Source organism: Lepus europaeus, chromosome 20 (assembly GCF_033115175.1).
Source record: "Lepus europaeus isolate LE1 chromosome 20, mLepTim1.pri, whole genome shotgun sequence".
NCBI classification, from domain to species: Eukaryota; Metazoa; Chordata; class Mammalia; order Lagomorpha; family Leporidae; genus Lepus; species Lepus europaeus.
In genome coordinates, this window is record NC_084846.1 from 21,033,208 (window position 1) to 21,043,242 (window position 10,035).

General features: G+C 40.9%; 1 long non-coding RNA gene across 4 annotated transcripts in view; it reads right to left on the reverse strand.

Annotated features, from left to right (window-relative positions):
• Window positions 1-6,513, reverse strand: part of LOC133749834 (uncharacterized) — a 35,241-nt gene extending 28,728 nt beyond the window's left edge. For all 4 annotated transcript variants that reach the window (XR_009864621.1, XR_009864620.1, XR_009864623.1 and 1 more), the window contains exon 1: window positions 6,080-6,513. This is a non-coding gene — a long non-coding RNA (uncharacterized LOC133749834). The remainder of the gene's footprint in view (window positions 1-6,079) is intronic.
• Window positions 6,514-10,035: the final 3,522 nt, after the last annotated feature.

The window sequence follows — 10,035 nt, forward strand, 5'->3', positions numbered from 1 at the left end:
CATTTAATTATTTGCTGCACTACTATCTAATAGCCTCTTCTTGAAATGACTAAAAAATTATCCATAATGGTCACAGAAAATACAAAGTCAAATACAACAGCCCAACATTTCCCTTTATACAAGCAAGGATGAGACAGGCACAAATGGTTGTCTCTTTAAAATGCCCGCTGTTTTTTAAATGTTCACACTGAAAAAACATTTTAAAATTTCAAATGCAGAAAATAGGAAAATCTACTCATATTCTGATGATACAGAACTTAAAATTTTTTTGCCCCCTTCTTCCTATTCCAGCTCTTTTTTAAAAAAAAAACACAAAAATAGAAACTTAGATTCAGAGAGGCTAGGGAACTTGCCCAGTGTCACACAGACTATGAAGGCAGAGCCAGGATTTGCAAGATCTCAAAGCTTGCTCCCTTTCCACTTGGATAGAACTTAGGATTGAAGCTAAAGATACGTGATTTGGGGATGTGGATGTGGATTTGTAAAGCATTATGCATATATGATTTGAAAATAATTTAAGAATTTTATTATTCTTGTGTATTTAGGACTACACAATCAATTCATTTGTCATTTTTTATTGAATGTTTCTCATATGCAAGATACCACTGCCTATAAGATTTCAATGTCTCATCTTGGAGAATTCAAATTTCTCATGCAGCTGTCTCCAAATATCAGCCATGCATCTCCCCCAAGAGTCATTTTAAGATTGCACAAAAGATAAGTTTCCTTTGACTCCGGAAAATCCACTAAGTGAGACATCAGTTATGGGTATTCTTCAGCTACAAGTAGACTGCCCAGTGTGCAAAGGAAGGGGGAGAAGGGTCGCACCCTGAGCCATCAAAGGAAAGTCCCCTTCTCCCGTCTGGTGGTGATGCACTTGGCAGAGCAGTTTGTGCTCTTCAGAAAGTCATCTCTAAAGGAGAACTCTTTATCTTGCCTGGCAAACACTTGTGATCAGAGGCCAGGATAAGGGTGGAATTGGTTTCTCAGAGAAATAATCCTTTTATGGAGAGAGAACAAATAAGAAGCTTCCTCACATTGGGTTTAATCAAACAAAGTCACTTCAGCACAGGATTCCAACTGAATTAACAGCTTAAATTGCTCAGTTAGCAACCTGTATTCGGATAGAGATACACTCTCTGGCGTTTAAGCATATAGGATTTCAAAAAAAAAAATCTTCTTACTCAAAAGTGACATGTCAAATGAAGTCTTTCTTCTCTTACTTATTTCACATATTGCATGGGTTTACTCTTTAGGCATTTGTACACTGCGGGTAGCCTTACGGCAGTGTGTACCCTCAGCATGTCTGCTTTTGAAGAGATGCTGTTCCTCCACTCCCATCCCTGCAGATTGGCATGTCTTCTCTCTGTTTCTGCACAGGTCCATTTAATATGACAAAGGTCCAGCATCATAACTCACGGGCTGTACGAGGCTGGTACTAGTATTTCCTTGTTTTGCTTTAGTCAGTTGCGGTTATATTTGAATGGCTGAGGATTTCTGATTCCAAGAATATTTCTGGGCAAAATGCCCTTGCCAGTGCTTGGAGATCTTGCTAACGTTCTTTATTGTCTGCCTGTTAGTTTTGACAGATTGCTGTATAATCAGTGTCAGCTGAAAAGTTCTGGCAATAAAATCCACTTCATCTAATGCAAGCTACATTGGGGACTTAGCATGAGTCCATTGAAGGTATTGTTTCATTCTAAACTTGAAATGAAAACTTCAAATTTTATTTATCTATCTGTGAGAAAGAGAGAGGTCTCATTCACTGGTTCCCTTCCCAAATGCCAGCAACAGATAGAAGGCTGGTAGCTGGGTACTCAAACTATGTTTCCCATGCAGTTGGCAGAGACTCAATTCCTTGAGCCATCCCTGCTGCCCTGCCTTCCAGAGTGTACATTAGCAGAAAGTTGAACTCCGGAGTGGGGCTGGATATCAAACCCAGGTACTCTGAGATAGGGTGCAGATGTTCTAATAGGAATCTTAACCCTTATGTTAATACCTACTTCTAAAGGGTGTCTTGAATATCATCTACTACTTCTGTTTCTTTTTATTATTATTATTTGACAGGTAGAGCTAAAGACAGTGAGGGAGAGAGGCAGAGAGAAAGGTCCTCCATCCATTGGTTCACTCCCCAAATGGCTGCTATGGCCGGCACTGTGCCGATCCGAAGCCAGGAGCCAAGTGCTTCTTCCTGATATCCCATGCGGGTGCAGGGCCCAAGCACCTGGGCCATCCTCCACTGCCTTCCCAGGCCACAGCAGAGAGCTGGACTGGAAAAGGAGCAACTGGGACTAGCCAGCGCCGCAGATGGAGGATTAACCAAGTGAGCAATGGCGCCGGCCCCTACTACTTCTGTTTCCAGAAAAACTGCCTTGAAACTAGAAGTAGGCTTGGAGACAGTAAAACTATGAACAGTTTACAAAAGGAGGGCCTGTCCCCTACCGCAGGATTCCAGGAGCTAATTCTGACAGTCACAAGTCAGGTTGGGTTGGGTTGGGTTGGGTTATCCCAGAAGAGAAGGTGATATAATCATGTCCAAGGTGTGATTGAACCACTGACTTCTGGAGAGTCGCACTTACTGAGACAATTTGGGAGAACAAGCCAGAGGAGTGACATACTGCTGGCAGCCAAGGAAACTTCAGAACCATTCCATATTCTTGCTTAGCCCATGAACTGTTTCAATGCAGAACTAATAATATCATTTCTTACCATTATGATAGTGTGAAAGATAAGCAGAGTCATAGAAATTGGCTCAGAAACAGTACCACACCAGCTAGCCCAGGTCTTTTTCATATTTTCTATTTCTTTGCTAAGATTTTCTATTTTGCAACTTGTTTCAAGAGGATTTGTAGTTGACTTTCAACCCAATTTTATGACAGCTGCTTGTCAGATATCCCAACATCTAATTTATTTTGTTATTGGCACAAGTTGATTTTCCTTTCTCATTCAGATTTTCCTAGCTCCTGGTATGATGAGTGGTTTTCTACTTTATCCGGGACATTTTGGCTATTATGTTAGGAGATCTTTGGTCTTATTTGTATGTTCTGCTTTAGCAGGTAGGTGACCCAGTTAGACTGTGCTTATCAGTTCTGATCTAGCTTTGTTGGTTTGGGTTCTAATGGCTGGTTTTCTCAGGCTGACTTTGTGGCTCAGATGCTATTGTGTGGCTGAATCCTTTCTGGTGCCATCTATGGAGGTAGAAGGTATCTATTTCCTTAGGCTCCCAGCTGTTGCTGGTTGATCTTCTGGGGAAAGCAGCCACTTAGGAGCAAGGCACACTGGTTGTATGCCTCTTTAGTCCAGAGCTGGATGCCAGCCAACCTCTTAAACCATCTCTTCAAGATTCTTGGGTGCCATGACTTCTGAATGTACAAGGACGTGATCCAGAGAACATCCACTGGAAGACTACTTCCTGATGAAGAACAGACACCTATCAATCAATATTTGGAAGACCAAAGAAGCACTGCACAAGTCAGAGGACATTTTCGTGTACTCAAATTTCTTCACGCATTTCTTGAAGTCTGCCTTCTGTCCTTCAACCTTACCTTGGTCTTTATGAAAGAATATCATGGAAACATGGGCTCCATGGAATTTGTCCAAGGAAGTAAGGAAGTGGGCAGAAATTCCAAGGAGTAACTCCACTAAGGCCTTGGACACTGGCATGGGTCAGCTCTGGGCTCTTTAATGAATTTTTTTATTCCTTAGGAGAACTTGAAGATTTTTCCTATCATTTGCAAAGTATTTTATTCCAAAACCACCTGTCCAACTAGTTTACATTCCAGATGTTTGTTCAAAGACCCTATGCTCCCCATTGCACATCATCCTGGGTTTTCTTCACTTCATCACTATACTCAGATTTGTCTCAGTGGTGCCCTTCCCATCTTAGGCTTCTCAGCATGCCCTGGCAACCCTGGTTTCAGTGGATGTGACTCCCGGTCAAGCTCCAGGAACCTCAACTCCCAGCTAAATAGCATTTGCCAGGCAAGGTTCCAGTGGTTGATGTAAAGTCACAGCTCACAGTACTCGTTCCGATTTCCTTTAGAGCAAGCCACCCCCGCTAATACTGGGATCCTACAGAAGCAGTGCAGTGTGTGAGCTTGTTTCAGAAAAAGGCTCTGGCCGGCGCCACGGCTCACTAGGCTAATCCTCCGCCTTGCGGCGCCAGCACACCGGGTTCTAGTCCTGGCAGGGCGCCAGATTCTATCCCGGTTGCCCCTCTTCCAGGCCAGCTCTCTGCTGTGGCCCAGGAGTGCAGTGGAGGATGGCCCAAGTCCTTGGGCCCTGCACCCGCATGGGAGACCAGGAGAAGCACCTGGCTCCTGGCTTCGGATCAGCGCGATGCACCGCCCGCAGTGCACCGGCCGCAGCGGCCATTAGAGGGTGAACCAAAGGCAAAAAGGAAGACCTTTCTCTCTGTCTCTCTCTCTCTCTCTATCCACTCTGCCTGTCAAAAAAAAAAAAGGAAAGAAAAAAGAAAAAGGCTCCTCTTCTCCTTCTGTCCCTGCTGATTCTCCCTTAGCCTTTGCTCCCAGAGTTGAGAGTTTCTCAAAGACTTGGGTTCCCAGCCTGTTTTGTACACTGACAAAGAAACAGTGGATAGAATGATCTCTTTCTGTAGTAATTAGTTAAAATGTAGATACTGGAAAACTTTATGTCCGTCCAATTGAGAGTTTTTTGGACAATAAGAAAATTTACATCTTAATTTTTTCACCAATTACTGCTAATATCAGAGATTGGAAAGACTCCACTGTTACTGTTCTTCTTTCTTGCACAAATTCCCCTTTCATTTATGTTTATCAAACTTACGGTGCTATGACTTTTTGATTGCTTATCCAACAAAGAAGTCCGGGACTAGTCCTCTTCTGTAAAGCATTATAAGGTATGGATCTACAATATTCATTTACTGTATCACAACATTTTCTAGTGACGCACTAGGGACAGATTTTCCTCCAACAGTTATAAGGCTTGTAAAATGGAAAAGATTTCAACAGAGTTTCAACAAACAGCTTGCTCTATACCAGGTATTATACAAAATACCCAAAATAAAAAGTTTAAAACACCTGGATGCTTTAAATTTGCTCCCAAGAATTATGCAGTACAATATAAGAAAACTTATAAGCACATGTGAACTAGTTAAAGTAGAATATTACAGATGTGGTCCCATAAATATGGATGAAGTCAGATATCCTGTGTAAAAATTGCTTCTGATTGGCAACTGAACCCAGGAAGGCTCAGCAGAGCAGGTAGAGTTTGAATTTTTTGTTGAGGGTAAACCATAACCAGTCATACAAGAGAGAGAAGATAATCTAGGCTTCAAGAATACATTTGGGGTCCATGTGCCAAGTCAAAGAGGTGTAGAACAGTAACGTAAGTTAAGATCTATGGTAGCTCTTCACTGCTTGGATACAAAGAAAGAGTGAAAGAGGAGACTGCGATGAATTTTGCATGCCATGATAAGGAGCCTGGATTTTATCCACTAAATAATAGGAAACTTATGATAGATTTTAAGGTGGGAAGAGATAAAATAATCAGATTCACATTTTAGAAAAATTACAAATAATACTGAGCACACGTTTTTATTAAGTAATAAATCTAAACTTGTATCGTATTTGTTTTTCCTTCAAAGAGCAGAAGGTCTTTGATGTTCTATAAATGTAAACATAAAACACTTATTCCTGGATGCTTCCCATTGTGCTCTCTTACCAGGCTTTCTCTCTCTCTCTCTCTTTAAACATTTAATTGAAATACAGTCTACATACCAAGAAATGCACATAAGTGTACAGACACATGAGTTTTGTGTCTTACGATCCCACTGATACCCAACACTCAAATTAAGACAAAACATTACTAATGCCCCAAGAGTCCTCTCACTGGCCCTACGGGTACAGAGCGTGCTTGGCTGTGCTATGAACTAGAGTCCCACACACACCTTCCCAGACACTCTCCTCATGGTTAGCCTTCTTTTCCACATGCAGATTCAAACTGAACCTAAAACACATCCTGGAAGAAGCAAAAACCCAGAGGGTCTATTCAGGGGAAAATGCCCATCTAGAGCTGGTTTCCTATCAGAGCTCCTTACCTATGTTGACAGTTTTACAGTGCTTGATAAAACTGATGGTAAAAACAGGTCCCAGCGGTAGTGGCTACAAGAGTGCAGGTGTACAGGACCTATCTGGATTCAACAGCTTCTCCCCATCTTCAAGCCGCATGTCCTTCCCCTGTCATATAAATCCAGAGAGGCAGACAGGCTGGCGACATTACCAGGGGTCTTTATTCTGGCTTGAGGTTATGCCTTGATCCCTGCAAAAGCACAGCAATCGGGATTTAATGACGCAAAACACAATTCCTGTTTGCACCTTCGGTGCTTCATGTAAAATTTCTTGCATGGGAAAGGCTGCAGGGCCAAGCAATTGAAAGGTAAATAGAATGACGTGGTTTCCCGGGTTTTCTTGGCCCTGGTGGATATGACATGCACAGGGAAAGCCTGCCTCTCTCCTGTGAAACTTCGCCATTTTTGTAAATCAAAGGGTAGAGAAGTTACTCTACTGTGGCTTTTGTCGGTACTTTTTATAGCCGTGGTGTGGTAGGAAGTAGGCCCCAAGTTCCCTTGGCAACAAGCAGAATAGAAGCAATACACAGAAATCTGAATCATGGGTGAATCATCTGAGGATTTCTGAATCTGATCCTTGGAAATAATTGACTAACTCTTTTTCATCTGTGCAATGTTTGCCGACTCCGAGCAAACACCTCCGAGAACATAAGGTCTGGGGTCAGGTTAGACAGTCATTTGAGAAACATTCTGAATGGTCCAAGTGGACCTCAAGATTGCTGTCCAAAAAACCTGTGCTTCCTTGTGAAGACGCCAGTCACATTAGAGGAGGAACAAGTTGGTGTATGGGGTGCTGGAAAGGAGGAAGTCGCTTTCCTGCAAAGGAACCTAGTGTCTCCACCCAGATGCTTGGCATTGCAATATTTACCCAAATTTTCCCTAGCACCAAAGAAAGGTGATCTCTGTGAGTCACAAAAGATTTTCAGACACCTTAAAAAAGAGAATAAATATGGATTTCCACCCCCCACCCACCACCACCTCTTATCTTTCCTTATGTTTCTATTTATTTGAAAATCAGAGAGACAGAGGCAGATGAAGAGATCTTCTATCCACTAGTTTACCCACCAAATACCTGCAATAGCTGGGGCTGGGTCAGCCCAAAGCCAGGATCCTGGAGCTCCATGTGGGTCTCCCGCATCAGTGGCAGAGAATCAGCCACTTGAGCCAACTCCTCCATCCCCTAGGGTGTGTATTAATAGAAAGTTGGCATTGGTAGTAAAGCCAGGACTCCTATCCAGGCACTCCAATATATAAGGCAGGTGACCCACCCCAGTGTCATCTTAACCACTGTGTCAAAAGCCTGTCCCCTGCACCACCTGCTTAAATTCCAGCCTCCATCATGGCCTGGGTTTCATTCTATTCACAAAGGCAAATTCTATCTGACCACTCTCACCCACACCGATCTTCATGCAAAATCCTAGTGTCTGTGGATTTCACTCAAAATTGTTCCTAAAACTCATTCCCCCATCATTTGTCTCCTTTTAAATCCCTGGGTAATATTATCTATTTATCTTTGGCATCTGCTGTGTGTTGATACTGCCAAGTTCCTTCATCTCTAGCTCTGACCTCTGTGAAGCATCAAAACATAATGTTGTATAAGCCCTAAGACACACAAAGTTTCAAAAGTTCACATTATTAAATTCGGAAAGTATGTTAATTGCATTTTAAAAAATTATTATTTTTGCCTTTGGAAATATATGAGGGAACTTCAAAGGGTTTGTGGGAAAATGTAATTAAGAGATAAAAGAAAAAATATAAGGTTTATTTCTTAACATAAACTCCATTAAGTTTTAAGACACTTTTATAAGAAATTATACCAGCTATTTAAGTTGTAGACCTTAAATTTTAGTGTCAATTGTTAAATCAACAACAGGAGTCACTGTACACTTACTGCTCGTGTAGGATCTCTGTCCTTAATGTGTTGTACTATGTGAATTAACAGCATAACTAGTATTCAAACAGTACTTTATACTTTGTGTTTCTGTGTGGGTGCAAACTGTTGAAATCTTTACTTAGTATATACTAAATTGATCTTCTGTATATAAAGAGAATTGAAAATGAATCTTGATATGAAGAGGGAGTGGGAGATGGGAGGGTTGCGGGTGGGAGGGAAGTTATGGGGGGAAAAAGCTGCTATAATCCAAAAGTTGTACTTTGGAAATTTATATTTATTAAATAAAAGTTAAAAAAAAAACTTAGACTCTTTTATAATAAATCATAACAGCTACTTATCTCATCCCTAAAGGTGTGGAGACTCTGGGAATTTAACCTTGTCAATGAAGTCTTTTTTACATTATCAACTTATGAAAAATGGAGTAATTTTAAGATTTTTTTTAAAATTAGAAAATAAAGAAAATCAGAAGAAACCAGATCAGGACTTGAAAGTGGATGCTGAATGAACTCTCAATGAAATGCTTGCAAAATCACTCTTCTTTGATGAGAGAAAGCAGCAAGACAATTGTGGTGAAAAGGGATTCTCTGATGAAACTTTCCTGGGGTTTTTCTGGTGAAGCTTTGACTAACTTTCTTCACATACTCTCCTAATCAGCAGATGCTGTCATTGTTTGTCTCTCCAGAAAAATCAACAAGCAAAATGCCATGAGCATTCATGAAACGGTTCCCCTGACCTTTGCTGTTCGCTGGACTTTGTTAACTTTAACTGGGCCACTTCCACCTCTTGGTAGCCTTTGATTTGATTGTGCTTTATGCTCAGGATCATAGCGGTGAAGCCATGATTCATGTCCCATTCCCATTCTTGGACGAAATGCTTCAGGAGCTTTGATCCCATTTGTTTAAAATTCCCACTGAAAGCTCAGGTCTTGTCTGCAGTTGATCCTCATGCAACAGCTTTGGCACACATTGTTGAAAAGAGAGTTTGTACCACTTTAATTTCTCAGTCAAAATTGTATAAGCAGAACCAGTTCAAATGTCCATGGTGTTGTCTGTTGCTTCTGCTGTTCCTCATTAGTCTTCTTCATTTGGGGTACAGACAAGATGAGTTTTTTCTTCTCAAATTGATGTGGATGGTTTGCTGCTTTGGGTTTCATCTTCAACATCACCCCAACCTTTCTTAAAATGAGTTATTAATTTTTAAACTGATTATTTCACTGGGGCTCTGTTCCCATAAAACTTTCATAAAACATCAATGATTCGCCCATTCTGCCATCCAAACTTAATCATTGATTGGATGTTTGTTCTTGCCTCAATTTTAGCAGAATTCATGTTGCTCTGATTGGGGTTCTTTTCTAACTGATGTCCTATCATTCTTAATTCCTGAAAGTTGATCCTGTTAAGACAGGTTATAAGTGTGTACAGATTTGTTTTGAAGCAAAAAAAAAAAAAAAGAAATTTGTGTATGGTTTTCTCATAACATTCATTTTCCATGAACTATTTCTTTTTTTTTGAACTTTTATTTAATAAATATAAATTTCCAAAGTACAGTTTATGGATTACAATGGCTTCCCCACCCCATAACTTCCCTCCCACCTGCAACCCTCCCATCTCCCACTCCCTCTCCCATTCCATTCACATCAAGATTCATTTTCAATTCTCTTTATATACAGAAGATCAATTTAGTATATATTAAGTAAAGATTTCAACAGTTTGCACCCACACTGAAACACAAAGTGTAAAATACTGTTTGAGTACTAGTTATAGCATTAATTCACATAGTACAACACATTAAGGACAGAGATCCTACATGAGGAGTAAGTGCACAGTGACTCCTGTTGTTGACTTAACAAATTGACACTCTTGTTTATGGCGTCAGTAATCATCCTAGGCTCTTGTCATGAGTTGCCAAGGCTATGGAAGCAGAGTTCGCTGACTCTGATCTTATTTAGACAAGGTCATAGTCAAAGTGGAAGTTCTCTCCTCCCTTCAGAGAAAGGTACCTCCTTCTTTGATGGCCCATTCTTTCCACTGGG